The sequence below is a fragment of the Panthera tigris genome, chromosome A3 (genome assembly GCF_018350195.1).
Source record: "Panthera tigris isolate Pti1 chromosome A3, P.tigris_Pti1_mat1.1, whole genome shotgun sequence".
Lineage (NCBI taxonomy): Eukaryota > Metazoa > Chordata > Mammalia > Carnivora > Felidae > Panthera > Panthera tigris.
The window spans coordinates 7,696,491-7,709,115 of NC_056662.1; the positions used below are offsets into that span (position 1 = coordinate 7,696,491).

Genomic DNA, 12,625 nt, shown 5'->3' on the forward strand with positions numbered 1-12,625 from the left:
GGAGAAGTGGGCCTTCTTGGTTCAACAATTACTGTCATTTGGACTAACTTTCCTTAACAAGGCCATTGTAATACAGCTTACTGGGATCTCTTTTTATTTTTTATTTTAAGATTTTATTTTTAAGTAATCTCTATACCCAACATGGGGCTTGAACTCACAATCCCGAGATCAAGAGTCCCATGCTCTTCTAACCGAGCCAGCCAGGTGCCCTGAGATCTCTCTTTACATTTGAGCAACCAAAAGAGTATACATTAGCTACCTCCATGCCATGATCCTTCATCTTGTATAACTACTTTACAGCACTTATCTCTGCAAATTATATAGCCACAGTTGAGACAGAGGATATATGCTGAGATATAAGATGTCTCTGATTCCAGCCCTACACTGCATATACCACAAAGATATGAACAGTATTTTCTCACTTCCCAATATCCGGAAAAGCTGATATTGAACAGGTATTGCAATGAGTGCTAGTTGAAAGATTATACACTTAGGGGGTAAAAAAAAGATGTGCTTGGCTTTAAATCATAACCAAGATACCTCCTATATCTGTGACTAAGCTTCTTCTGTAAAATGAAAAGTACTATTTCCTACTATTGAGGTTTTGAAAATTAGAGGAGTTAGTGGATATTAAATGCTTAGAAAAGTATTTGGCAACAGTACTTGAAGTCTTGAAGTAAGACTTCAAGACCTGTGGTATCAATGTGATTATTACTATTAGTAGTTTCTTCTAAGCATCCATCCCCTAGTTCCAGTAAGTTCCTCCCCACCCCTCTAAATATACATGCTCTGTTCCTGGTGAGGTTGGGTCAATGTGACCCAAGCTATCCTAATTTAAGTGAAGCCAACAGAGAGTAAAGCGGAAATTAAGATGGCTAATAATACTCAGGGAAAGAAAGAAAAAGAAAGAAAGAAAGAAAGAAAGAAAGAAAGAAAGAAAGAAGTTAAGAAAAAAGGAAGGAAGGAAAGGAAACAGAAAAGAAAGGGAGGGAGAAAGGAAGGAAGAAAAAAGGAAGAAAGGAAGAAAGGAAGAAAGGGAGAGAGGAGAGAGGGAGGAAAGAAGGAAAGGAGGAAGGAAGGAGGAAAGGAAAGAAGAGAGAAGAGGAAGGGAGAAGGAGTAGAGGAGGGAGGGAGGGGAGAGGAGAGGAGACAAATGACATCATCCATGCCCTTGAATCTATCATCTATCATCTGGATTTACTTGTACCAATACGTTTCTTAAACTTCTTGTTTTTGTGTTTATGGCAACCAATAAAAATAAATACAACCATCGATTCTTTGTCTGCCAAAAGAAGGAGTTAGACAGAAGTATCTCCACTGAAATTCTACTATCCTGCGTTTATACGGCAGTACCCTCATCCTTCACTCAATAACCCAGTAAAGTCTATTTGGATGGTCACGCGACTAGCTTGTTCGCTAGGTCACAACTGTTTGCCCGCCCTTACCCAAGGGTGGCTGGGGTCGTAGGCGATTTTCCTACAGCGAGACTGACACTGACCTGGGAAGTTTTTTTCAAATGCCGTCTTCTTCCCAAGGAGAAAGGGAAAAATTGGATAAAGTGCCTTCGTTTCCATTGAAAAAGAAGTAAGCTTTACAGCAAATGCAGCAGGAAGGCAAGAGGTCCGGAAGAAAATGCAGAAGTCCTAATATGCCACAATGTTTCAGAATGGGAAGGCTTTTTCATGGGTTCACAGTGGGTTTTCAAAACAATGGAGGACAAGTAGACATTTGTGAACCGGAGGTACAGCGAGCTGTCAAGCAATTTCTTTTTTAATTTTCCGAACGTAGAAAAAGAGCCTATCAGCTCTGTGGTAGCCAGAGGATGGCAGTTAAATCGCCTGGGTTTCTAAACCTGACACAATTGCTTAGAAGTGAAGAGGAAGTGAGAGGGAAGCACTTTAAGCTTGAACTCCAGTCTCCTTACCTGGACTCAGGAGGGTAGGACAAGGTGACATCGGAGATCCATCCTGGCTCTTAAATTCCCTGATTCTAGGAGATCCTCGAGGAACCCAAGCATTTGCAGAACCTCGCCATGAAGAGGAAATCTGGTCAGGTGGGAGCTGTAAGAAGGGGAAAAGCCATCATTTCCCACGTTCACACTAGCAACAAGATACGACATGTAATCATGGATTGGGAAACTGGAACCGTCAAAGACAGACAGCTGAGAAGTTTCAGTGAGGAGTGATTTAAAGACCTTTCTAGAAAAATGCCCCCTAAGAGAGCTTCAAAGCCTGGAGACTGAAAATTACAATATTCCTTGGGAGAGTGTCGTATTTTCTTAAGCGTCTTAAAGAGTTTTTTTTTTCCTTCTCATTTTTTAGAGACGCATATTAGCAAAAGACAATGTTCGTGTAAGAGGCTTAGAAAAAAACAAAGGTAAAACAGTTTTCTCTTGTGCTCCCATCTCTTCTGGCCTCAGGTTTGGTTTGGGTTTATTTTCTCCTCTGTGAAACTAAGATAAAGGTTGAGAAGGGTGTAGAGAAAAGGGACGAGGTGCTGGAAAAGTTCCTCTTTCAATTAGAATCTTTATCAAGAACTCTGGCCACGTTGAACGTGGTAATGTTCTTTGACGCTAATGGAGCAGACACAGCAGGGGGCACATTTCAAGTTAATGATTCCCAGGCTTGCCCCGCCATTCCCAGTCTTAGAGATTCAAACATCCAGCCTCAGTATTTGCTCTTTTGCGGGTGCTGATGTTAATCCGCAAACAGTTTTTAAATTTTATTCACTCCATATTTTGCAAGAGGCCCTCCCCAGGGTGCACATGGTTGGGGAAGTTATTTATTGAGCAAGCCCCATGGAAACAGGGACTTGGAAATGTGATTTCTATTGACTGGAAAAGCCAAGAATGTCAATATTCATTATCCTGGCTTAGCAGGAAGCTATTTTTTCTCAATCACCCCAACGATCCACCTTAACAAATGCACAACATCACAAGAGAAATTTAAGTAGAGTAATTAACATATTTAATCGATTAAGTCCAGAGAAATTAAATGGAAGGTCCTTTTTCTGTCTTAGCATAAATCAATTGCCCTGGAGAGGTAGATGAAATGATTTTGAGTAGTTACCAAACCTCTCTTGTCAAGGACTCTAAAGAGCACTGGAAGAAATTAAACCAGCCCATTTCTAAGTTAGTAAGTGCTCTTTTATTTAAGCCTAAAAACAAATACAGCTTTGTCTTCCCTCTGTGTCTTGAATGAATGTTTCCATGAACTTCGGCATATAATTTGCGCAATCCAACTCTGTTTTACTTAACAACAGTTACTTGGGTACTTCTCATCATTTCAGAACCTTGCACCTCAGGAAAGGTAGGATTCCTAGGCACCCCGTGGGATCCCATGAAGACTCACTGCAACCGAAATCAAGTTCGTCATCTGCAAAACCTCCTAAAAGTGATTCCAATGCTGTAGTGGGAGGTGATTAGGTTGCAATAAGAATATTAACCATTTGTCCCTTCTACCTGAACATGATCTTATCATTTTGAGGGTGGAGAAAACATTTTGCAGTATCTTTAAATCTGACACCCAGAGTTATTTTTTAGAAGTGCCAGTAGCTTCGCTGATTGAAATATCAGCTCTCAATAGATCCTTTCAATGTGGGAAACAAAGGCAGAAGAAGAAAAATTAAATTCCTTTACAACTTACAGCCCATTGACAAATCCTTGCTGCAGGCACAGTGACATCCTTCTGGGAGCGCCAGGATGACAGTCTGGTAAGGGCAAAGGGCAATCTTATCCCAATCCCCCAGGATCCTATAAGTCTACTTTAACATATAAAAATTCCTTTGGAGACTTTTTTTATCTCTACCCCCAAGATACATGTTGGCAATCACAGTCGCAGCTTCTGGCCCACTGATACACATCTGAAGGGGCTCATGACTGAGTTTTTACTAAACAGCAATAAATGACCTTTTCCTAACAGTAGCTAGCCCCTCAAAATCCTAGAAACCGAGCTTCCAAAATACCTTAACACGATCCCTGACCCCCTCCCAACTTGAAGATATACAGTCACTCCTTACAACCCCAGTGCAGTTCTTTCTGCCCACAGGTCCTGTCCCATGCTTTAATAAAACCACCTTTTTGCACTGAAGATGTCTCAAGAAGCATTCCTTCTTGGCTGTTGGCTCTGAACCCCAACACTCCAAACTGTGAGACTTAACGGAGATGATTCATTTTCAGAAATAGCATAGAAACGCTGGGCTGTCTAGTTAACAGTAGGTTGACAAGCTGTTGGAAATATATATATATGAACTCCCCCATAATGGGGTCCCAAACCCTTGGAAATTCACTTCCGCGTTCTTCTTTCCTTTCTCCCTTTCAGGGGCTTTCTTTCACAGGCTTTGTGATGAGCATGAGCCAAAGAACAAAGCGGGGAGGGACTGAAAGTCTCTGCATCAAATCAGGAAATGAACATGTGTTCCAGTCAGACTACTTTTTGCCTTCCACGGGCATAGGCGACCTCCAGGTAAGACGGTAACCTCTGTAGTGTTCAGCCAATGAGGAACCAGGGAAGGAACTTACCTCTGTAGTGCTCAGCCAATGAGGAACCAGGGGAGGGACTTACCTCTGTAGTGCTCAGCCAATGAGGAACCAGGGTAGAGACTTACATGCTAGGAGATAAATTGTCTGCTGTAACTGCCCCGAGTGTGCCTGTCCATCAGACACCCGCAGTTGCAAGAACATTGATTAAAGCCTCCCTTCTCTGCGCTCCAAGTCTCCACATCCCTTTGACGGGGTCAGTGGGCTTGTTTCTCACAAAACCACATCACTTCCACTTCAAATATGCACCCAGGACCTATATCATAGGATGGACATGCCTGGACCCTTTACTCCTATATAGGCTTTTATTTTTCAGCTAAGAGTACAAGTAACCCCCCATATAGCCATCATTTCTAATAAAGGGAAGAATACTTATACACAAAAGGTAGGTAGTATCTAGTGGCCAAATGTAAGTAGCAAATTGTCCTTGAATAGCTGACAGTCTGGAATGAATCGATAAAATAATGGTTACTAGCAGCTAAAAACCCTTAACTATTTATAAATTTTTTTTAACATTTATTCATTTTTTGAGAGACAGAGAGAGAGCACAAGCAGGGGAGGGGCAGAGAGAGGGGGAGACACAGAATCTGAAGCAGGCTCCAGGCTCTGAGCTGTCAGCATAGAGCCCAACGCAGGATTCAAACCCACGAGCTATGAGATCATGACCTGAGCCGAAGTCGGAAGCTCAACCGACTGAGCCACCCAGGCGCCCCAATCCTTAACTATTTATAGATAACAGTTTCCATCTTTTTTGATGACTATTACTAAGTCATGGTTTGCCATCACAATACTAACCAGTACTAGTAATAACAGCTGCAAGACAAGCATAAGTTGAATATTTAAATTCATAAGGTACTTTCCTACATCATCTCATTTGATTTTTTTTTCAACATTTAATTCATTTTTCTTGACAGAGAGAGACAGAGCACAAGCAAGGGAGGGGCAGAGAGAGAGGGGGACACAAAATCTGAAACAGGCTCCAGGCTCCTGCTGTCACCAGAAAGCCCAACGTGGGGCTCGAACTCACAAACCGCAAGATCATGACCTGAGCCGAAGTCGGCCCCTTAACTGACTAAGCCACCCAGCACCCTTCATTTGACCTTTACAATGACCCTTAGAAGCTATTACTGTTTCTGTAGTTTTACAAATGCAGAAATTGAGATTCAGAAGGCCTGGGGGAACTGCCTAAAGATGTTCATATAAACCTGTGTTTTCTGATCCCCAAGTTCACGTCCTGTCTTCAAGATCACGTGGCCACTCAAACTGAGACTGAGTCACAGTCACTTGCTAGAAGCACAGGGCAGGAGTTACATACCACACAGGATGCCCATCAAAGCAGGGCTTGGGAGTCTCGAAGATCAGGGTTGAGGCTTCGTTCTGCCATTGACTGGCTGAGAGGCCTTGAGAAGTACTTAACTGCTCTGCGCCTCCATCATGAAAATGGCCTTGTCAGATTAAATAAGATAATTCATGCAACGATCTTGGACTAGCAATCGGCCAATAACTGGTAACTGCTCCAAAACAGTCATATATCATCCATTAGAGGCACGCAGTCTTATAGTTATTACCATCACTCATAGATACGGTGATAAAAGAAGGATGAGGTCAATTTTAGGGAAAAAACTTGAACGGAAGGCAAAGAAGTGTGCTCATTAATTCACCTTCAAGGTCCATCCCTTGGTCCATCCCCGTTCAATCCCATTAGTGATTCTGTGAAACCACCCTTCCTTGACCACAGCCAGTGGAGCTGGTTGGCCTGTCCCCTAATACACCACAGTTCCTCTTTCTTCTCTTATCGCCTTCTATATGCTCTATTAAGTCTCCTGCTAATCCTCCTTTACACTAAGACTTTCCATAGGTAGGGATTCTCCCAAATTCTAGCACAGTGTCTGGCATAGAATGGACACTCAGCTAAGGAATATCTGTCAAATTGAATTCATGAGAGACAGCTGCATGGTGCCTACTGCAATGGCCATTCATGGGGATGACCTAATAATGGCTTTAGCATTAGGAAGATTTTCAACCAAGTACTTTACAGGGTGGTTGATAGGAGAGGAGGGTCCAGAGGAGCACCAAGCATAGACTGGAAGAAGGATGCTACAACTGGCAAAGGGATAAGGGAACTCAAAGCTAGCGCTGCGGGCAATGGATTGAACCGGCCAAAGGTGAAGATAGACTTGAGAAGCGTGGGCTTGGAGAATGAGGAAGAGGCAGATTAGGTCATGAGGACTGGGGTAACAAGGATACCGGTGATGTTATCATCACCACTAGGGGTCAAGACAAGTTTGCAATGGGTAATTGATTATTGCAATTTTAACGCCATTATTTCTTTAATGATATTAATAATTCTATACTTTTTTTTTTGCAGAATCACTATGCAAATTCACATCGGCTTAAACGTAGCCAATAATATCAGAAAGGCAAATGCTTATCTTGTCTAAAAACATACTGTGTACAGGAAGCTGGTTTTCAACCTCTTAGATTATCTTCAAAATCCACACGTATTCTCACTCACTGTGTCCTGAAAGTTGAAATGTTATTTAAAGCCTTCAACAGTTTCTCCATTAAAAATTACACTCCTCAGGGGCACCTGGGGGGGGCTCAGTTGGTTGAGTGTCTGACTTCAGCTCGGGTCATGATCTCATGGTCCGTGAGTTCAGGCCCCACGTCGGGCTCTGGTGCTGACAGCTCAGAGCCTGGAGGCTGCTTCGGATTCTGTGTCTCCCTCTCTCTCTCTGCCCGTAGTCCATTCGCATTCTGTCTCTGTCTCTCTCAAAGATAAATAAACATCAAAAAAAATTAAAAAAAAAATTACACTCCTCTTGAACTAAGCTCCAGAGAGGTAACACAAGAGTGGGAGGATTCTTTCCGTACTATCTAACGAAACAGTAAAACTATTACCTAGACGTTTTAGATTTCACTTTCTGACTCAGTTCTCCACCCCTCAGGTTTTATTGCTTGAAACAATAAAGAATTGATTGAAGGGCTTTATTTGGAAATACGAGTATATAAGTTTTTACTATAGCTTAAGGGAGATGAAAGACCTTTAAAACACTGTCTATCTGTGATCAACTACACAGAAAAAAAACTAAGTTTAACATCGCCCAAAACTAACACCCTTGAAAAAAGAGAAGTATTCCCACCCAGCCTACAGAGGGCTTGTTAAAAATGTCATGAATAACTTATCAAGCTATTAGACAAAGTCATTCACAGTTAAATGGTTGAAGATAGACCTGTCATTAAACAACAGGGAAATCATCCACTGCATACTCAGTGTGTGGAGTGAAAAGGAAAACATTTGTAGTCACACTGAAAAAAAACGGGAGGCATTGGAAAATGTTATCCAGAGATGTAGAAAACTGACCAGTCTCTTTTATCCGCATCCATGAGCCACTCGGCAGGGAAAGAGGGTTTTCACTGCATTTCCTTTCTGCTCTCAACCAAAGCAGCACATGTCACAGCTACTTAATAATATGCTTCCTCAAAGTTTCTGAGTAATGAGATTGTCTGGGCAAGGAAAATAGAACATCATGCTCTCCCAAGGGCAACTGATCAGATGAAGGGAAACTGACCAGATGAAGCCACCGTGAGTCCTGCCTGCCCTGCCCACAGCAGGTCCCAGCCAAAGGGAGGCGGGACCTTCATAAGGGAACACTGGCCTCCGTGAAAACAGTCCCGACACTTACAATATAGAATACTCAGGAAAATGTCACGTGACCTCTACCCCCTCGACTGGGAGACGCCCAAGAAACTTCAGTCTTAGGGGAGCCAGAAGCTACAGGGCAGAATTGGTCGAAGGTGCCTCCATGTACTCTTCTCTCAGTCTTGCTCAGGAGAAAAGGTACCGTCCTCCAAACAGCACTGGGAGTCCCTTTTGATCCCTGAACAATGACTTAGATATTCAATTCATGACTGCAAGGTTTGGGCTTGAAAGAGAATAATAAGCACATATCCATACATGACTACAGAGATAGAAACAAATATACTGCATATATGAACATCTATACACATATACACATATGTATAGGTGCACACAAACATGCACACACAGATGTACACACATGGGTACACACATATACTATATATACATATATGCAACTGCATATACATACGTATAGATGTATAGAGAGAGAGTTATAGAAACACATATCTATGCATATTTGCATCTGTAGATAAGCATGCATATACATACAAATAAATACATATACACACATGCATGGATTTACATATATACTGCCTGCATACAAATGTACACATACATACTTAAATACACAAAGCAGCTATGTGTACTCATGCATTTACATACATACATGTTTTGTGTGTATATCATGTATATGCAAATGTATAGTATGTAAGCAATACAAAGCTCATAATAACCAGTATGTTTTATAAAACCCACGAAGGAGAACAGTTTCTCTTCTCCTGGAAGCACAAATCTATATACCCCTGTATTAAGCAGGTACTATCCTGGCTGGAGCAATGAATGAAATTGGAAATTGGAAAACTGTCATGGAAACCATGATTGTGTATGGTACCCAAATACTTTAAATTTGTTTAAGTTTATTTATATATATTGAGAGAGAGAAGGCACAGGTGGGGCAGAAAGAGAGAGAGGGAGAGAATCCCAGGCAGGCTCCACACTGTCAGTAAAGAACCCGATGCAGGGCTCTAACCCATGATCCGTGAAATCATGACCTGAGCCAATATCATGAGGCAGACACTTAACCGACTGAGCCACCAGGAGCTTGGGTACCCAAATATTTTAAAGAAAATGAGAAGTAGAGATTTATGAGTTGCAAAACGATTTGAGCAACAAACCTTATTTTTTTAACAGGGACCCCTTTGCAAGTCAATGAAAGTATGGGCCTTTTGTCTAAAATCTAAAATAAAATAAAATAAAAATGATACACACATAAGTATGTATATGAAGTCAGTCAGTCCCAGATCCCCCAAAGTTAAGAAAACTTTCCCTAAGGATTTTGTAAGTAGATTCTTCTAACCTCAAATTCCATCCCCCCAAAAGCACAAATTCATCAGGAAAATCTTGATCAAAGTACAAACCCTCCCCTCATTTGCATGATTCCAAGTCTCTGAATGTTATTTGTTATAACTCTCTAGGACTAAAATATATCAAATATACTCAGAAATAAACACGTGAGCAATTTTTTTAAAAAAAATATCAGGAACCAGAGACCATGGTAAAATTTCTAACTCGAATTTGTAACATTTCTTATGGACTTGAAAAAGAGAAGAGTTAAATGTTACATAAGAAAAGCTTACATAGGATCTGTATGGTAGGAGGCATTTTATAACCTCAATATTAAATTACAGCCACAGAACACACGTTTAGACTCATCTACGTGGTCAAACCTTACATGGTGGAAAGGGCGCTAGGCAAATATTAGCATTTGCAAATGCAATTCCTTTCTTAGATCAGTAAAACACATCTCTTTCCTTTTTGAAATTTGGATCTGATTGCACTTCAAAGCCTTTCTCTGGGAGACCTCTAACTTGAAAGAAAAAATCAAACCATTCAAGGCAGAGGAGAAAAAGATTTTGTGCTGAGATTTGAAAAGAGCCACGAGGCAGAACTGCACTTATGCAGAGAGAAAGAACCACAGGGTACCCAATTCTGATGTTAGCGCTCACATCATCCAGGGTTTGCCCGTTTTAGAGGGCTACAACAGCAATCTCTAACCTTCAGAGCAACCGGCACTAACCTTGTCTGGCTACCCAGTAAACTACGTAAGTAACAGGAACAGCAAAGAAACAGTCTTGGACTTGAGGACGGAGGTGCATATAGACAGGGGGAGATGATTTTGTCCTAGTGACTGAGGATAGATTCTCCGGCGCCAGCTGGATAGGTGGCCAGCTCTGGAATTTGTTAGCTGGAAGTTACCATATCACTCAATACCCCATTCTCCTCTACTCCTGCCAGACAGGTATCTAGAAAGCAAATGGCATCCGCTACCCAGATGTAGTGCAATGCAATTAAGAATTTATCTTTCTCTGACAATTATAAGAGCAATCTTCAGAGGAAACCATCTCAACTTATAAGGATCCTACTTTATCTTAGAATTCCATTTTAACTAATGGTTTCTAAATTACTTGAGTGGAAAATTAAGAATGCAAAACTTCACTTAAGGATGCATTAGGAACAAAGTGCTTTTGCAGTAAAACTTTCATTAAGGAAGCTATGTACACATGCATTTAAAAATACACATCTATTTCTTCAGAATACAGGTAAAGAGATAAAGTAATCTGTTTGAATTATGATGTCTGGGACCATGCTGTGCTTAGACTTCGAAAATGGATAAATTTAGGATTTTTAAAAATCAGAGTTATCCAACAGTGAGTTCCGAATGCAACCATTTTCTCTCCCACCTTCCCATTTAAGGTCTAAATGACTTCTGTTTCAAAACATTTTGATTTGGTGGGGGTGAGGGTGGGGAGAGGAGGGAGATACTACTTTGTCAAAAACAGCATTGGAGAATTACTAAACAAAAGGCAAAATTTTTTAAATACCAAATGCCTTCTAGACCAGCACTGCTTAAACTTGAATGTCTGATGTACCTACGGATCACCTGAAGATCTTGTTAAGACGTGGATTCTGATTCAGTAGGTTTCGGGAGTGGCTCAAAAATCTTCATTTGTAACCAGTTCCCTGGGGACATCAATACTAACCAAGCTCCCAGGGCCACACTTGCAGGGTCAATGAACCAGAACAGTATCTCTCAGCCTGCCTTCTGTCACCTAACACATAAAGAACATGTCTAAGTGCACAGGAAGTACTTTCTGGAGGAGGGCCGGGGGCTCTCCAAATTCCCAGGAGGTGTGGTAAAATTTCACCCCAGTGCACTCAAGAAAACATAGTAGGCAAGACTTGTGACAATTATGTAGTTATAAGAAAATTTTCAGTTGGTGCTGATTTGAGACAGAAGTAAATCATTTGCAAAACTTACTACTTTATTACCATCAAACTGGTTAGCCTCCTGGCTATTACTGTTCCTTGGGAAAATTAAGAACCCTGATTAAATAAGTAAATACATTCCTGCCACCATTTATCCTTGAGCAACTCCACAACGTTGCTCACAGGAGAAGCACTTCATTGATAAATCAGTCTTTGAAAATGGGGGCAAATACCAGGCGACGATTAATTTAAGTCTCGTATAAATGTTAGAGATTCTTTTCCATTTCTAGGACACTTAATAAGCATGGCCTGCCTTTTCTGACTGGAAGACATGTAGTCCTTTCCCACCTTGGTTTCAGCTCTTCTGGAGGATGCCAGCTTCATTGAGGAAGGGGAACCATCCAAGAACACACAACTCACAACAAATTGTGTTTATACCACTCAGACCACTTTAAAAATGATCCATCCTAAATGTTCTCCAAAATTGGTGAAAATTTCTCCATTTATATGGAAACAGACACAGACATTTAATTTCACGTATTTCTCAACTCAACTCCCCCATTATTATTCAACGATTGTTGTGATGCTGTGCTGAGCACCCCCATTCTAAATTAGAGAATAAGATACATCCCATCACAATTGAGTTTACAGGATTAAGCTCGACAATGTCGGTCCCATATTAATATGCCTGTGTTTGGCACACAGTAGGCACACACAGAAAACTTTAATGGTGACATAAATCCAGAGACCCAATAAACAGTACTGCCTTAGAAAGTCCCAGCATGCTGAAACACATTCTCATCCCCGTGACAGGTACATGTCAGCTGTAACTCATTGAATTAATCGGGTTTTTCACTTAGATTCATCATTCTTAATGCAAAAGGCTGGAAGCGGGAAATTAAAACAGCCTCCTCCAGATCCTTTGTTCCAACAGTCCATAACTAACAAAATGACAACAATTCACTTAAGATCTATTTATCTACATCACAACACCGCTTACCACGGCGCGTGTCAGTGGGCACATTCCGTTCCTTATTTAAAATCCATCACTGGATCACCTTATATTTAAATTTAAAATAAGACAGAGTATACTTTGAGAAAATGAGGATGCCCTAACAAATCTTCCTGTTGGTTCCCAAACTGGCCCCTGTACCCAGAGGTACAGGAGAAAGAGGAAG

General features: G+C 41.2%; 1 long non-coding RNA gene across 1 annotated transcript; it reads left to right on the forward strand.

Annotated features, from left to right (window-relative positions):
- The first annotated feature begins 6,578 nt into the window (after window positions 1-6,578).
- Window positions 6,579-7,051, forward strand: LOC122236943. The gene is made up of 2 exons (XR_006215120.1): window positions 6,579-6,702; window positions 6,906-7,051. It is a non-coding gene; the product is annotated as an uncharacterized LOC122236943 (long non-coding RNA).
- Window positions 7,052-12,625: the final 5,574 nt, after the last annotated feature.